At 35.5% G+C, this 16,615-nt stretch overlaps 1 long non-coding RNA gene across 1 annotated transcript in view; it reads right to left on the reverse strand.

The window, feature by feature from the left end:
* LOC117074963 overlaps positions 1–16,615 on the reverse strand; it is a 31,320-nt gene that overhangs the window by 6,187 nt on the left and 8,518 nt on the right. The window lies entirely within an intron of this gene.

The following is a 16,615-nucleotide window of genomic DNA, read 5'->3' on the forward strand; positions in this document are numbered from 1 at the left end:
GCTTTGTTTACCTACTTAAGCCTCAGCAATGGTGGGTGCCCCTCCCCCATCCTCGCTGCCGCCTTGCAGTTAGATCTCAGACTGCTGTGCTAGCAATGAGGGAGGCTCCATGGGCGTGGGACCCTCTGGGCCAGGCATGGGATACAATCTTCTGATGTGCCATTTGCTAAGACCCTTGGTAAAGTGCAGTATTAGGGTGGAAGTTACCCAATTTTCCAGGTGTTGGGTGTCTCAATTTCCTTTGGAAGGAAAAGAAATTCCCTTCCCCCTTGTGCTTCCCAGGTGAGGCGATGCCTCACGCTGCTTCAGCTCTCGCTGCTTGGGCTGCACCCGTAGACCAGCACCAACTGTCAGACATGCCCCAGTAAGATGAACCCGGTACCTCAGTTGAAACTGCAGAAATCACCCATCTTCGGTGTCACTCATGCTGGGAGCTGGAGGCTGGAGCTGTTCCTATTTGGCCATCTTGGGCGCACCCCCTATATTAGCATTCTAAGTGCACTATGCATTATTGAAAATGGACATTTAAGTGTTGAACTATAAGTATAGAACTGTTTATTCCTTTAATTCTGTCCATCTTTGCTTCATATATTTTGGGTCTCTTTTACATTCATCTATGTTTATAATTATTATATCTAAAGACCTATATTACATTCTTCAAGGAAGATACACAAATGATCTGGAACAGTATACAATATTTTTTTAACTCATAAAAGTTTTTGTCATAAACTCACTTTGTCTTACATTAAACATAGCCACTCTAGCTGTCTTTTGGTTACCATCTGCATGAAGCATCTTTTTTCTTTTCACTTTTTACCTATAGGTGTCTTTGCAAATAATGTGAATCTCTTTTAGACAATATCTAGTTGGATGAGTTTTTCACCCTTTCTCCGAAACTGTGCTTCATTTTTCTCTCTCCAAATATTTCTGAACTTATTTATTTCAGATAGTAAGAGAGTGTATTACTAAAAAAATCTGTATAATAAATTGGTCAAAATTTGCAAACTTATCCAGAATTATTTGTCTCTAAAGAGAAGGATAAGCTGTTATATTTTTAAAGTTGTATTTTATTAATGATGCATAATTGTGCATACTTATGGCATACAATGTGGTGCATACATTGATCATATATGTGTAATGATCAAATAAGGGTATTTAACCTATACATAACTTCAAACTTATTTCCATGTGATGAAAACATCCCGAATCTTATTTTCCAGTTATTTAGTAATGTGACATACAATATAGTTAACTGTGTTAATCCTACTGTGAAATAGAACACCACAACCTATTTTTCCATCAGACTAATTTTCTGTCCTCTGAGCAATGTCTTCCCATCTCCTTCTCACACCAACTCTCCCCAGCTTCTGGTAACCATTATTTTCCTCTGTGCCTCTATAAGATCAGTGCTTGGCTTGTTTAACTTAACAGAATATTTTCCAGGTTCATCTGTGTTGTCACAAATAATAAAATTCTATGTTTTATAAATGAATAGTTTTCCATAGTGTGTCTACCACATTTTCTTTTGTAAATTTAAATTTTAATGATTATGGGAATATAATAATTATATATAATTTTAAGGTACATGTGATATTTTGATGCAGATATATACATCAGATGATAAATTATAGGAAAGCAGAGTTTCTCTGTGTTTTGACCATTTCCTCTTGGCAGATGGTGAATGCTCAAAAAAGCTTCAATGAATATGCTTACATTTGGAAAGTACTGCTGGAATGATACTTAATATTGATCATTTGCTAAATTTAACAATTTACTAATAATATAATGCATCATTTTATAACTGTGCCCAAACATAGTTATAAAATATTATTTAACTAGAACAGTGGAACTAACGCATTCATTTTTGTTAACGAACATTTATAAAGACAAGCTGAAGATATATTTTGGATAATATCAATAAATAAGGCAATCCTTCCCACTGATCTTTCATTTAACAAAGCCATGCCTGTCTTCTGGGTTAAACTCAATCATTCCTTCATTCAAGCATTTTCTGTCATCATTATACCACTCATGGGTGCACTGTTCTTTGTTTGCTATTTAGCTTTGTATCTCTTTGGCCCTGTATCTACACATGTAATTTTGATATCTGAGTCGCACTGCAGCCACTGGTGTTGCTCTGTTTGCCGTGGCTTTTTGTAATTTGTGAAGCTTCTCTGAAGGTCTAGTTCCTCATATGTAAATCGAAGGTCCTCATTTAGATGACTTAAATCTATAGTAATCCCTGGCTCCAGACTTCATAATTGTTCACTCCCTTTTCAAAGAAGACTCTATGATTGATGTTTACATTATTCAAAGAAATAATGACATTAATAGATACACAAATACTTTCATAAATGTATACTTATTCTGATGTTAAAAAGACTTCTAGAGTCATTTTATGTACTTGGATAAAATAATTAAATGGTTATATTCACAGATAAAACAATTTAAATTATAAAATTCTGATTCAATGTGCTTTTTAATCTCCTTGAACTCTTTTTCTTCTAAATCAATTTTTCTTTATCTTCCTTTATAGTTTATTTTCATATACTTAATAAACAAAGTTGAAATTACAACTAACTACACAAATACAAAAAACCCTGAGGGACTATTATGAACACCCCTATGCAGACAAACTAGAAAACCTAGAAGAAATAGATAAATTCCTTGAAGAATTTATCTATTTCTCCTCCCAAGATTATCTATTTAACCTCGGTTCTGAAATTAAATCAGTGATTAAAAAAACCTACCAACCAAAACAAGCCCTGGACCAGATGGATTAACAAACAACTCCTACCAGACATATAAATAGGAGTTGGTACAAAGTCTTCTGAAATTATTTTAAAAATTGAGAAGGGACTACTCTCTACGTCATTCTGTGAAGCCAACATCATTCTGATACCAAAATCAGACACAAACACAACCAAAAAAGGAAACTTCAGGCCAACATTCCTGATGAGCAGAGACACAAAACTCCTCAATGAAATACCAGCAAAGCAAATCCAGCAGCACATCACAACGTGAATTCACCACGATCAAGTAGGCTTTATAATTCACCACGATCAAGTAGGATGTAAGGTTGGTTCAACATGTGCAAATCAGTACATGTGATTCACCACATAAACATAACTAAATACAAAAACCACACGATCATCTCAATAGATGCAAAAACGATTTTTCATAAAATTCAGCATCCTTTCTTGTGAAAAACCCTCTATTCTGGGCATCAAATGAACTTAAATAAGAGCCATTTATGACAAACCCACAGCCAATATCATACTAAACAAAATCTGGAAGCTTTCCTCTTGAGAACTGGAACAATTTGAACAATTTCAGTTTTATTGTGTTGACATGATTAATTGAAGTATTTTATCTCCCTTTCTCCCAAATATCAGGCCAAAGACAGAATGAAATATTTCAAATAAACATTAAATAAGTCCAGATTGGTCATTAAGTTGAGTATTTTATTTTGCATTGTATAAATTCAAGATGTACAACATGTTTTGATATAGATATCTAAAGTGAAATAATTACGACATGCTAGCCATTTAATATATCCATCACTGCCTGTAGTTTATTTTTTTGTGATTAAAAACACACATAATCTAGTTACTCTCAGCAAATTCGCAATATGTAATAAAATATGACCATAGTCCTTCTGTTGTACGTTAAATCTCTAAATATCTTTTTCTTATGTAACTGTAATTTTGTCTTTTACCTCCATTATCCCAATTTCTCTACTTTCCTGACTCTGGTAACTGCCCTTCAACTCCCTGTTTATCTTACTCAATTTCCTTTTATTTTACATATAAATGAGCTCACACTGCATTTTTCTTTCCGTGCCTGACTGACTTCACTTAGCATATTGTACTCCATACTTTAAAATTTATTAAGATTAAAGAATTAAGCAAGCTCTAGTCTCTTAAGACGTTCATTTATCCACAAATATAAATTTCTGAGCAATCATGGAAAATGTGTTACGTCTTTTCAAGCAGGTCTTATAAATGTTTTCTATATTAATACTATGTTCTCATGTGGTTGTCGTTCTATTCTGAGTGTTTAACCCTCTTGTTTCGCCAAATCTCTCTTCCTCAAAAATGAATAAATGCATTGGCCCAAGAAACATTTATTTTTGAGCATCTATTTTGGAATAGGTGCTATATTAGGCTTTGGAAAGACACTCGTGATAAAATGGGTAAAATGTTGTATCTCCTGGATCTTACATTCCATGGCAGAAAAGAGATAACAAATAATCACCAAAAAATGATCAGGAATGGTAAACATTATGAAGAAGAGTAAAACAGGATGTGTAGGAGATAATTCCTGTTTCGTATTCACTATCTTGATCTGATAATCAAGATAGCGGAGAAGAGACCTAAATCAGTTGAAGAAATGAGTCACAATGTATCGGCAAAGAGACCACCAGGCAGAGAGAACAGTGATCTTTTTTTCTTTATTAAGTGTATTAAATGAATTGTGTTTATAGATATGCCACATTAGTTTAATTGTATTCCCTCACACTTTATTACCTTTATTTTGTTTTTCATTTTTAAATATTTTTGATGAACAAATAAAATTGTATATATTTATCATGTACAGTGTGATATTTTGAAATATGTATACTGTGTGGAATGGGTAAATTGAGGTAATATATGCATCACCTCACATACTTATAATTCTTTGCAGTAAGAAGACAAAATCTACTCTTTGTCTTTATTTCAAGATCATTTCATTGTGTGGTAGAATAATTTCTATTTAACTAAATTTGTATATTCTATTATGTACAAATACCTACACATAAGGTATATTTTATAAGACTAAAATATCCTTAATTTCCCTCTTTACACAGTATCTACTAGTGTCCTAGCATAAGCAAGAACAGAATACCTTCTTAAATATAATTTGTCTATTCTCCCTTCCTTTATCATTCAATGGTAGCCAGTATGTTTACCCTAGTGCTTATTAGTATTTCTTTAAATGTGCGTTTATGTTTTCTCCATCATCTTTATTATTTTACAATTACTCACCAGCCACGGAGCAGCCATTCGGCTCCTTCCCCATCACTCTCAGTGCTCTCCAGACTCAGCTGATTCCCATGTCACGTCGTTCTGTTGCCGATCATCGTCTCTTCTTAGGGGGTCATCAGTTCTCTGAATCGTCATATTTCTGTCTTAAAATGTTTTCTCATTTATAAAACTGCTTTACTAAGGATTTGGGGTTGTAGAGTAAGTTTGAAGTTTATATCAGTATTTAGCTCTGATTTAAGGCAATAATATTGGGGTGGATTTATTCTAAGAAGTTCCTCATTTCTTTTCCTTGTAGTTTTGGAAAGTCATTGCATTTTCTAATTTCATTTTCAAGAATTTGATTTGCCTTTGCAGTTATTACAGGTGGATTGCAGGGGGCTGCAGGCATTGGGAATCTTTTCTTGTTTCTCAAGCCCTACAGCTTTGTTGTACGCATTCCTGCTGCTCCATGTTCACTTCTTACCACCTCCCTCCTCCTGGTTATGCCTGGGATGGTGACCACCTTACTTTAGGCTAGATTGTCCTGTTATCTCCACCACTTCTTCCCCGGGTACTCTCTGTATCTTTCTCTTCAATAATCCTCGGATTGCTACCTGGCCCCGTGTTCGTCAGGCTTGGGTATAGCAGTTTACACTTATGAGAGGCCCCTCTCCTTCTTGGGGAATAATGTTCCCTGATATTTTTGATTATTACCACCGCCAGTGACCTTGACTGGGTCTCTTCCCTGCAGGACTTCCTGCTTCCATTATGGAGTTTCTGTACCAAATCTCTTTCTTCTTCTTCTTTCTTTTCTTCTTTCTTCTTTCTTTTCTTCTTTCTTCTTTCTTTTCTTCTTTCTTCTTTCTTTTCTTTCTTCTTCTTCTTCTTTCTTTTCTTTTTTTTTTGTTTAAATTATTCTTTATGTTCTAGGGTACATGTGCACAACGTGCAGGTTTGTTACATATGTATACCTGTGCCATGTTAGTGTGCTGCACCAATTAACTCGTCATTTACATTAGGTATATCTCCCAAGCTATCCTCCCCGCTCCCCTCTCCTCCCACCCCACACAGGCCCTTTTGTGTGATGTTCCCCTTTCTGCATCCAAGTGATCTCATTGTTCAGATCCCACCTAAGAGTGAGAACACACAGTGTTTGGTTTTCTGTTCTTGAGATAGTTTGCTGAGAATGATGGTTTCCAGCTGCATCCATGTCCCTACAAAGGACATGAACTCATCCTTTTTTACAGCTGCATAGTATTCCATGGTGTATATGTGCCACATTTTCTTAATCCAGTCTGTCACCAATGGACATTTGGATTGATTTCAAGTCTTTGCTGTTGTGAATAGTGCTACAATAAACATATGTGTGCATGTGTCTTTGTAGCAGCATGATTTATAACCCTTTGAGTATATACTCAGTAATGGGATGGCTGGGTCAAATGGTATTTCGAGTTCTAGATCCTTGAGGAATCACCACACTGTTTTCCACAATGTTTGAACTAGTTCACAATCCCACCCTAACAGTGTAAAAGTGTTCCTATTTCTCCACATCCTCTCCAGCACCTGTTGTTTCCTGACTTTTTAATGATTGTCATTCTAACTGGTGTGAGATGGTATCTCATTGTGGTTTTGATTACATTCTCTGATGGCCAGTGATGATGAACATTTTTTCATGTGTCTGTTGGCTGCATAAATGTCGTCTTTAGAGAAATGTCTGTTCATATCTTTTGCCCACTTTTTGATGGGGTTGTTTGCTTTTTTCCTTGTAAATGTGTTTGAGTTCTTTGTAGGTTCTGGATATTAACCCTTTGTCAGATGAGTAGATTGCAAAAATTTTCTCCCATTCTGTAGGCTGTCTGTTCACTCTGATGGTAGTTTCTTTTGCTGTGCAAAAGCTCTTTTGTTAAATTAGACCCTATTTGTCAATTTTGGCTTTGTTGCCATTGCTTTTGGGGTTTCAGACATGAAGTCCTTGCCCATGCCTATGTCCTGAATGGTATTGCCTAGGTTTTCTTCCAGGGTTTTTGTGGCTTTAGGTCTAACATTTAAGTCTCTAATCCATCTTGAATTAATTTTTGTACAAGGGGTAAGGAAGGGGATCCAGTTTCAGCTTTCTACATATGGCTAGCCAGTTTTCCCAGCACCATTTATTAAATAGGGAATCCTTTCCCCATTTCTTGTTTTTGTCAGGTTTGTCAAAGATCAGATGGCTGTAGATGTGTGGTATTATTTCTGAGGGCTCTGTTCTGTTCCATTGGTCTATATCTCTGTTTTGGTTCTGTACCAATTCTGATGGGTGTCAGTGACTTTCTTCCCCTTCCTTACATGTAATTTATAGTTGACAGATTGCCTTTGTCTCCTGATTTCAGTGAAAGAATCATTCGTGCTTTCTTTCATTTGTCTTTGTCTTGGATGTTTATTATACAGTTGGAGAGTTAAAGTAGGATAAAAAGGTGAGAAGACTATGTAAAAGTTTGTATCAGCAACTAGGATCCCCTTATGTATGTTTGAAAAGTTTTGTTCTGTTTGCTTTTGTGAGAAATGAGATGAATTGATGTGCAAAGTGTTATTACTTAGGGTGCAGCAAGAGAGGCCCAGGAAACATTGGAACACCAAAATTGATGGAGCAAACATGAGCAGAACAGAAAAATAATAAACAAATATGATAGTAGGGGATTATAATCCCCCACTCTCAATAGTGGATAAATAATCCAGGCAGGAAACCCATAAGTAAACAATGGATCTGAACAATAGCTAGACCAAATGGCTCTAATAGCCATATACACAGAGCATCCCATTCGGCAGCAGCAGGAATACACATTCTTCTCAAGCACACATGGAACATTCTGAAGAACAGATCGTATTTTAGGTCACAAAACAAGTTGTAACAATTTGTAGAAGTTTGAAATAATATAAAGTTGCTTTTCTGATCCCAATGATATGAAACCAGAAATAAATGACAGTAGGGAAATTGGAAAATTCACAAACACGTGGAAATTAAACAATACACTCATAAGCAACAAATGGACCAAAAATAAAATATCTTGAGACAAACAAAATTGGACAAATAACATACTACAGTTTATAAGGTACAGCACAAGTAGTTCTGATAGCTACCTTGAGAGAGAGAGAAATGGTCCCTAATAAGAAACCGAATTTTGTACTCTAGGAATTAGAAAGGAAGAAAGAACTAAGCCAAAAGTTAGAAGAAAGAAGAAAGGTTAGAGCAGAATTAAACACAAACAAGAAAGACAATAGAAAAGATCAGTAACACGAGGAGTTGGTTCTGTAAAAACATGAGACAAATTGGCAAACCTTTAGGTAGACGAACCAAGAAAACTAAGATGACTCAAATAAAACTATAAGTAAAACAGGAGAAAGTACAGTCAATACCACCAAAATACAAAGGGCCATAAGAGACTACCATGACCAATTATGCCAATAAATTGGGTAATATAGAATAAATGGATAAATTCTTAGACACGTATGTCCTGAAGAAAGAATAAACCCGAACAAATGAATAGTACAGAGATTGAATCACTAATAATAATAAAAAACTTTCCTTAAAAGTTCAGGACTTGATGTTTTTACTGGTGATTGCTACCAAATATCTAAAAGCAGATTAATGCTATTCTCAAACTCTTCCAATCAATTAAAAAGGGTACACTTTCCAACTCAAACTCATTTTTAGATGCATTACCCTAATACCAATGTCAGAAGGACAATATAAGAAAAAAAAATTACAGGCCAATTTTTTTTATGATCATAGATGTAAAGATTCTCAACGATACTAGCAAACTGAATTCAATATGTTCAAAAGATCATTTCCTTGAATATGTTTTCCTCTGAAATTTATTCTTCATTTTGTTTCCAAATGTCAGTTTTCTTTATATTTTTTTCATTAATTTAATCTAATTTTAAATATTCCACCTAAAAAAATTTGTGGGTTTGATAAACATATTTTAATTAACATTTAAATTAAATGCAAGTTTGTAAATATAATTGTATATTTTCTGTCCCATTAGATTTTGGTTATCAGTGTCTGGTCCATTGCATGGTAAGCTATTTTTTCCCACAGAAGTAATCCCAGGACCTTAAATCTACACTGAATCTCTCAAAGTTTAATTGGTGAACTGGGATTGTAGTCCCTGGGGTGTTAAAAGCATAAATAAGCCATACCTTAAGTCTAGGCCCTTTATCCCTGTAGGGAGTCCCTCTTCTCCTCTATTCTCTTTCAGAATTACTTATTACTTTAGGTTCAGTGTATGCAGCACATAGTGATTCTATGGGTTTCAGTTTTCTGAAACTCAAATATGCAAAAATATAGAAAAAGCACACCAGGCATCCCACCTTCTGTGTATCACTAAGGGAGCATCTCTTCCTCTTTCTCCCCTAATAAGTTGTATATTATTTTCTCATTTTAATTTTTTGCTATTTTTATTATCTGAGATTTATCATTGGAATCACACAAATATTAAACCAGGAAGGATCATCCAGGAAGAAATTGAGATCTCCCACAATATCAGGTATTCTAAAACATGTTATATGAAAATTGTACTAATTGAAAGCATGAATCACAAATCTTGCAGGTAGAAATGTCAATGTATTTTGAGGAAGAGCAACTTGGATGAATATATGGATGTAAACTGCTGATCAACTACAGCCAAAAATTACATTGTAATTTAAACGTGTCCCTAAACTTGACCCATTACCAGTCTGGATAAGTCTGCGCTTCTGATTATGTAGATTTTCAAAGGATTGAAATGTATTTGTCTTTTCCAAATCTTGACTAGCTTGTCTGACAAGGTGGGATCATGTTAAATAGATTGGACTGAGGTGATCCCTTCATTTTAAAGAGCAGTCTTTGGCAAACACTGATCCTGAAAACTGATATGATTTTGTTTGAATTTTATGGGTTGTTTTTTAAAAGCCAGGAAAGGAGACATAACATTAAAACCACTCATTTGTGGTCATCCACATTATACTATAGGGAAGACTGATTTATTTTTTCAGGCGATTATTGTAGCAAAATATTTTAAGTTTTATTGAGATCTTTTGTCATGTCTAAATTTGTTCATCATAATATATCCTGAGCTTAATTCAATGCCTGGCTCATGATAAATTTTATTTATTGTGGTAAGAGCACTAAACATGAAATTTACCCTCTTAACAAACTTTTTAAGTGCACGATACAATATTGTGAATTACATGCACAATGTTGCACAGCCAGTCTCTAGGACTTACTCATCTTGTGTAACTGAAAGTTTATACCCATTGTAGAGTAGATCAAGTGAAGAAATAGGTGATATATGGCACAAGACCTATAGAACAGGCAGGGAAAACTTCTTCTGGCATCAGAAAACCTGTACATTGCTGAGTTCATTCATTATATTCACGTCCTTAGACCACAATGCTAATTGATGAATGTAACTGGCTGTGACAAAACTGTCTTTCATCAACCTACAGACTTTAAGATTGATGGAAAGAGAAAGACTTGTTGTATCCTAGAATTCTATCATCCACTCTTGGATCATCATCACCACTTAGCAGAGCTTTGCATCAAATTCCAGATAAAGAATATCAAGCTCAAGGATATAGCAACTCTTGAATAATGGGAAAGACAAATGAACTGTTTGGGAAGTAGAAAGATAATCATGAATTCAGTCATTAAAGTCTTGCCCTGAGCAAATGCCAAGGACTTGACATCATAAAAAACATAAAATAGGTATAAGCCAAAACTGTTTATTTTGGGAAATTCTATTTAAAGCAAAATGAAAAATACCTGATAGACAACAGAAAATTCAGTCGCCAAGGGAAATAAAACTCTAGTTACCAAAATAAAATGTCAAAAGAAAACTTACATAAACATATACATCCATACATTCAATAGAAGTTGCATAGAATTTTATTTAGCCATATCTCAGTATTTTGGAATTTTACAAACACCAAGAGTCGCAATAATAATACATAACCTTCGTCTCTCATTCTGTTATTTTTTCCTCGAGCTTGGAAAAGACAATGTGTGAGTGGATAGAGAGAGTGATTTTGGGGATCAGGATGAGACAATTCTGCTTAAGGCAACTTCTCTTAGGACAGCAGGAGGTAGCAAGAGAAGAAAGGGCAGAATAACCATTAACAGTTTACACCATGTTTATAGCTATAATAGTTTAATATAATATGAAGTAATTACTTTCAATTACTTGTTAATAACATACAGATATATACTATATATTCCTTAAAATGGTTATCTAAAAGTTTAAGAAATTAAAAAACCTTTAATCTTAGAAATTATCTAGAAATTTAAATTTATGAATAATCACAGGTAAATGTGTTATGATTTTATCTTTTGTCAAACCTTACAAATATTTTCAACATTGATACTGTTTCATTTTAAATGTGCCACTAACATGATGCTGTCATTTCGTTGTCATTCTAGCAGTAAGAATTCTGAGTCCTTAGCACTGTGTCTGACCCAGCCCTCTCCTTCCAGAAAGTGACTGAATAAACTCATTCAGAACATATTTGAGCATCTACTTGGGGGGTAGCACCATGGTAGGCTTTCAGCAGACGCCAGGGATAAAAATGAGCAAAATGTCGCGTCTTATTAATATGACACTATATTGTGGAAAAGACAATTATAAAAATATGTTCAAGATTGTTAATTTCATGAAGAAAAATAGGATAAGGACAGATCAGTCTTTTTTATTCATTGGTCATTGAAATATTTTCTTTTAATCAAATAGCAAAGAAGAGACCTCAAATAGTTGAAAAAAATGGGTTCTAGTGGATCTGGGGGAAAAGACTACAAGGCAGAGGGAACAGTAATCTTTTTCCTTTAATAAGTGTGCTAATCCCATTGTTTATTGATATGCCCATTAAGGTTAATTGCATTATCTCATGTTTTGTTTTATATTATATTCCCTCTTTTTTAAAAAAAGTCATTAAGTTGTCTATTTTTTTATTTAGTACAATTTTAATAATTTTTCTATTACTTTTAAAGTATGGAAATATTTTTATGAAGACTAAACACTGTCATCTTTCCATTTATACAATGTCTATTGATTCTCTAGCATACGTAAGAATACAATAGCTTTCTCTCCTTTTTTTCCTTTAACATCCAAATTTAGTCAATATTTTTTAGTATTTATTACTATATCTTTATGCTTCATGCTTCACTACTTATCAACTTTAAGTATTATTTTATTGTTATACAAACTATGAAGCAATCATTTGGCTTATTTTTCATCATTTTCTTCAGATTCTTTCCTGGGTCAAGCTAATTTCCATTTCACATCTTTGTGTTGTCTGACAAATTATGTCAATTATCAAGTCTCTGCTTTCCAGTATTTCGGCCTCATGATGATCTCTCATTGCTAAAAGTGCCTATCAAGGATTTTTTCTTTGTAAATTAAGTGTGATACTGTATCGTGAGTTAGTTCTGCTTCATGGCAATAATTTTTGGGTGGATTTATTTATTCTGCTAGGAAGTTAGCTACTTATTTTTGTTTTGTGTGTAGCGTTGGAAGGAAACTGAATTTCCATATCTTATTTTTAAGATTCAGTTTGCCTTTCCAGTTATAACTGGGGGAATTCCATGAGTTTACAGGCCCTGGGGAGTCTTGGCAGGTTCCTCAGGCCTTGTCACACTCATTCCTGCCGTCTTCTCCGTGTCCTCTTCTGTATCCCACCCCCTCACCGTGGGCAGGCCTGGCTGGCGACCACCCCAGTGTAGACTATGCTGCCCTGTTAGCTCCACCACCCCCTCCCCATGTGGTCTTCTTTCCATTTGCTCTTTTGATGGCTTCCTGCCTCCTTGTCTGTCATAATTGTGCTCTGAAGTTCAGGCTGATGCGATGACACTCTCAATCTAGGAAAAGATGTTTCCTGATATTTTTGAGCACTGCCACCACCAGTAACTTCAAATCCCATTTGTCTTCCCCGCAGGGTCTCCTGGTCCAAATCTTGGTTTTCTGCACCGATTCTGATGTGTCTCTTTCTGCCTTACTTGTCGTCTGTAGTTGGCGGGTTTTCTTTCCCTGATTTCACTGAAATAACCACTTGTACATTCTTTTATTATTCATTGTCTTGAAAGCTTAGTATACATTTTAAGAATAAAAGTAGAAAGACTAAGATGAATAGTATAGCTGAAGATGAAGATACATACCAGCACCAAAAGCTTACTTCTTATATATGATGAGTTTGTGTTCTGTTTGCCTGTGAATAATGGGATGAGTAAGGCAAAGGTTGCAAGGGGTTATCGGTTAGAAGCCTCTCACAGAGGTCCAGGCAGAAAATGGTGTGTGCTAAGATAAAGTGTAGTGGAAAAGGCGAGGAGAGTCACCAGCAAACACACAAACATGCATATGCATATAACTGTATATAGTTGACAGGAGATTGGTTGAAATCATACTATTTTCTCAGTACATGATTAATTACCTGGCGCATCCATGATTTAGCCTATGCATTGCAACTGTTGTCTATTCTTTTTTTTGTTTGTTATACTTTAAGTTCTAGGGTACCTGTGCACAACTTGCAGGTTTGTTATATATGTATACTTGTGCCATGTTGGTGTGCTGCACCCATCAACTCATCAGCACCCATCAACTCGTCATTTACATCATGTATCACTCCCAATGCAATCCCTCCCTCCCCCCCTCCCCATAATAGGCCCCAGTGTGTGATGTTCCCCTTCCCGAGTCCAAGTGATCTCATTGTCCAGTTCCCACTTATGAGTGAGAACATGCGGTGTTTGGTTTTCTGTTCTTGAGATAGTTTGCTGAGAATGATGGTTTCCAGCTATATCCATGTCCCTACAAAGGACACAAACTCATCCTTTTTTATGGCTGCATAGTATTCCATGGTGCATATGTGCCACATTTTCTTAATCCAGTCTGTCACTGATGGACATTTGGGTTGATTCCAAGCCTTTGCTATTATAAATAGTGCCACAATGAACATATGCGTGCATGTGTCTTTATAGCAGCATGATTTATAATCCTTTGGGTATATACCCAGTAATGGGATGGCTGGGTCATATGGTATTTCCAGTTCTAGATCCTTGAGGAATCACCATACTGTTTTCCATATTGGTTGAACTAGTTTACAATCTCACCAACAGTGCAAAAGTTCCTATTTCTCCACCTCCTCTCCAGTACCTGTTGTTTCCTGACTTTTTAATGATTGCCATTCTAACTGGTGTGAGATGGTATCTCATTGTGGTTTTGCTTTGCATTTCTCTGGCCAGTGATGACGAGCATATTTTCCTGTGTCTGTTGGCTGTATGAATGTCTTCTTTTGAGAAATGTCTGTTCATATCCTTCGCCCACTTTTTGATGGGGTTGTTTTTTTTCTTGTAAATTTGATTGAGTTCTTTATAGGTTCTGGATATTAGCCCTTTGTCAGATGAGTAGATTGCAAAAATTTTCTCCCATTTTGTAGGTTCTCTGTTCACTCTGATGGTAGTTTCTTTTGCTGTGCAGAAGCTCTTTAGTTTAATTAGATCCCATTTGTCAATTTTGGCTTTTGCTGCCATTGCTTTTAGTGTTTTAGACATGAAGTCCTTGCCCATGCCTATGTCCTGAATGGTATTACCTAGGTTTTCTTCTAGGGTTTTTATGGTATTAGGTCTAACATTTAAGTCTCTAATCCATCTTGAATTAATTTTTGTATAAGGAGTAAGGAAAGGATCCAGTTTCAGCTTTCTACTTATTTTTAACTTTATTAGCAACAATAGTAACATAGGGAATGAACAAAGTGCTTTGAGGATCAAATGATTTTTTTGTCTTTCCCATTAATAATTCTAGCTCAAATAACGATGGTTTTACACAATTCCTCATCACAGAGGGTTTTTGTATAGCTTCATTCTCTTAAGGAAAAGAAAGTCTTAAATTCCACAACTTCTGACCTCAGAAATCTATATGTAGTTACACAAATAAGGCCATCTCCTAATTGCCCTCTAATTACACCACGTGTGTACACGCACACACATAAACATATTGGAAAGTTACAGAAAATCATAGAGTATAAGTTACCTGTTAGCTTAATATTTGTTCAGTTTCTCCCCTGCTACTAAAGTTACACACAATTAAAACACCTGATTTGGCATCATCTTTTGTGATTTCAGAAGGTAGGGAAGCACTCTGTGATCCACACGCAGCTATGGAATTTTTCTTAGTTGTCTTTTTCACTTACTTTTAAAAAACTATTTTGCAAAAACATTCCTATTTTCCTCCTCTCCAGCATCTGTTGTCTCCTGAATTTTCAGTGATTGCCATTCTAATTGGTGTGAGATGGTATCTCATTGTGCTTTTGATTTGCATTTCTCTAAAGAACAGTGATGATGAACTTTTTTTCATGTTTTTTAGTTGCATAAATGTCTTTTGAGAAGTGTCTGTTCATATCCTTTACCCACTTTTTGAGGGAGGTGGTTTATTTTTTTCTTGTAAATTTAAGTTATTTGTAGATTCTGGACATTAGACCTCAGACAGATTGCAAAAATTTTCTCCCGTTGTGTAGGTTGCCTGTTCACTCTGATGGTAGTTTCTTTTGCTGTGCAGAAGCTCTTTAGTTTAATTAGATCCCATTTGTCAATTTTGGCTTTTCTTGCCATTGCTTTTGGTGTTTTAGTCATGAAGTCTTGACCCACGTCTATGTCCTGAATGGTATTGCCTAGGTTTTCTTCTAGGGTTTTTATTGTTTTAGGTCTAACATTGAAGTCTTTAATCTATCTTAATTTTTGTAAAAGATATAAGGAAGGGGTCCAGTTTCAGTTTTCTGCATGTGGCTGGCCAATTTTCCCAACACCATTTATTAAATCTGGAATTTCTTTCCCATTGCTTGTTTTTGTCAGGTTTGTCAAAGATCAGATGGTTGTAGATGTGTGATGGTATTTCTGAGGCCTCTGTTCTGTTCCATTGGTCTATATCTCTGTGTTGGTCCCAGTACCATGCTGTTTTGGTTACTGTAGCCTTGTAGTATAGTTTGAAGTCAGGTAAGTGTGATGCCTCCAGCTTTGTCCTTTTTGCTTGGGATTGTCTTGGCTATGCAGGGTCTTTTTGGTTTCATATGAAATTTAAAGTAGTTTTTTCTAGTTCTGTGAAGAAAGTCAATGGTAGCTTGATGGGGATAGCATTGAATCTATAATTTACTTTGGACAGTGTGGTGCATATGCCCAAAGGATTATAAATCATTCTATAAAGACACATGGACACATATGTTTACTGTGGCACTATTCACAATAGCAAAGACTTGGAACCAACCTAAATGCCCATCAACGATAGACTGGATAAAGAAAGTGTGGCACATATACACCATGGAATACAATTCAGCCATAGAAAAGGATGAGTTCATGTCCTTTGCGTGGACATGGATGAAGGTAGAAACCATCATTTTCAGCAAACTAACACAGGAACAGAAAAGCAAACACCACATGTTCTCATTCATAAATGGTAGTCAAACAAGAAGAACACATGGACACAGCAAGGAGAACATCACACAGCAGGGTCTGACGGTGGGTTGTGGGACTAGGGGAGGGATAGCATTAGGAGAAATACCTAACGTAGATGACGGTTTGATGGCTGCAGGAAACCACCAGGACACGTGTATACCGA

This window comes from Trachypithecus francoisi, unplaced genomic scaffold (genome assembly GCF_009764315.1).
Source record: "Trachypithecus francoisi isolate TF-2019V2 unplaced genomic scaffold, Tfra_2.0 Lachesis_group5, whole genome shotgun sequence".
In the NCBI taxonomy this organism is placed as follows: Eukaryota; Metazoa; Chordata; class Mammalia; order Primates; family Cercopithecidae; genus Trachypithecus; species Trachypithecus francoisi.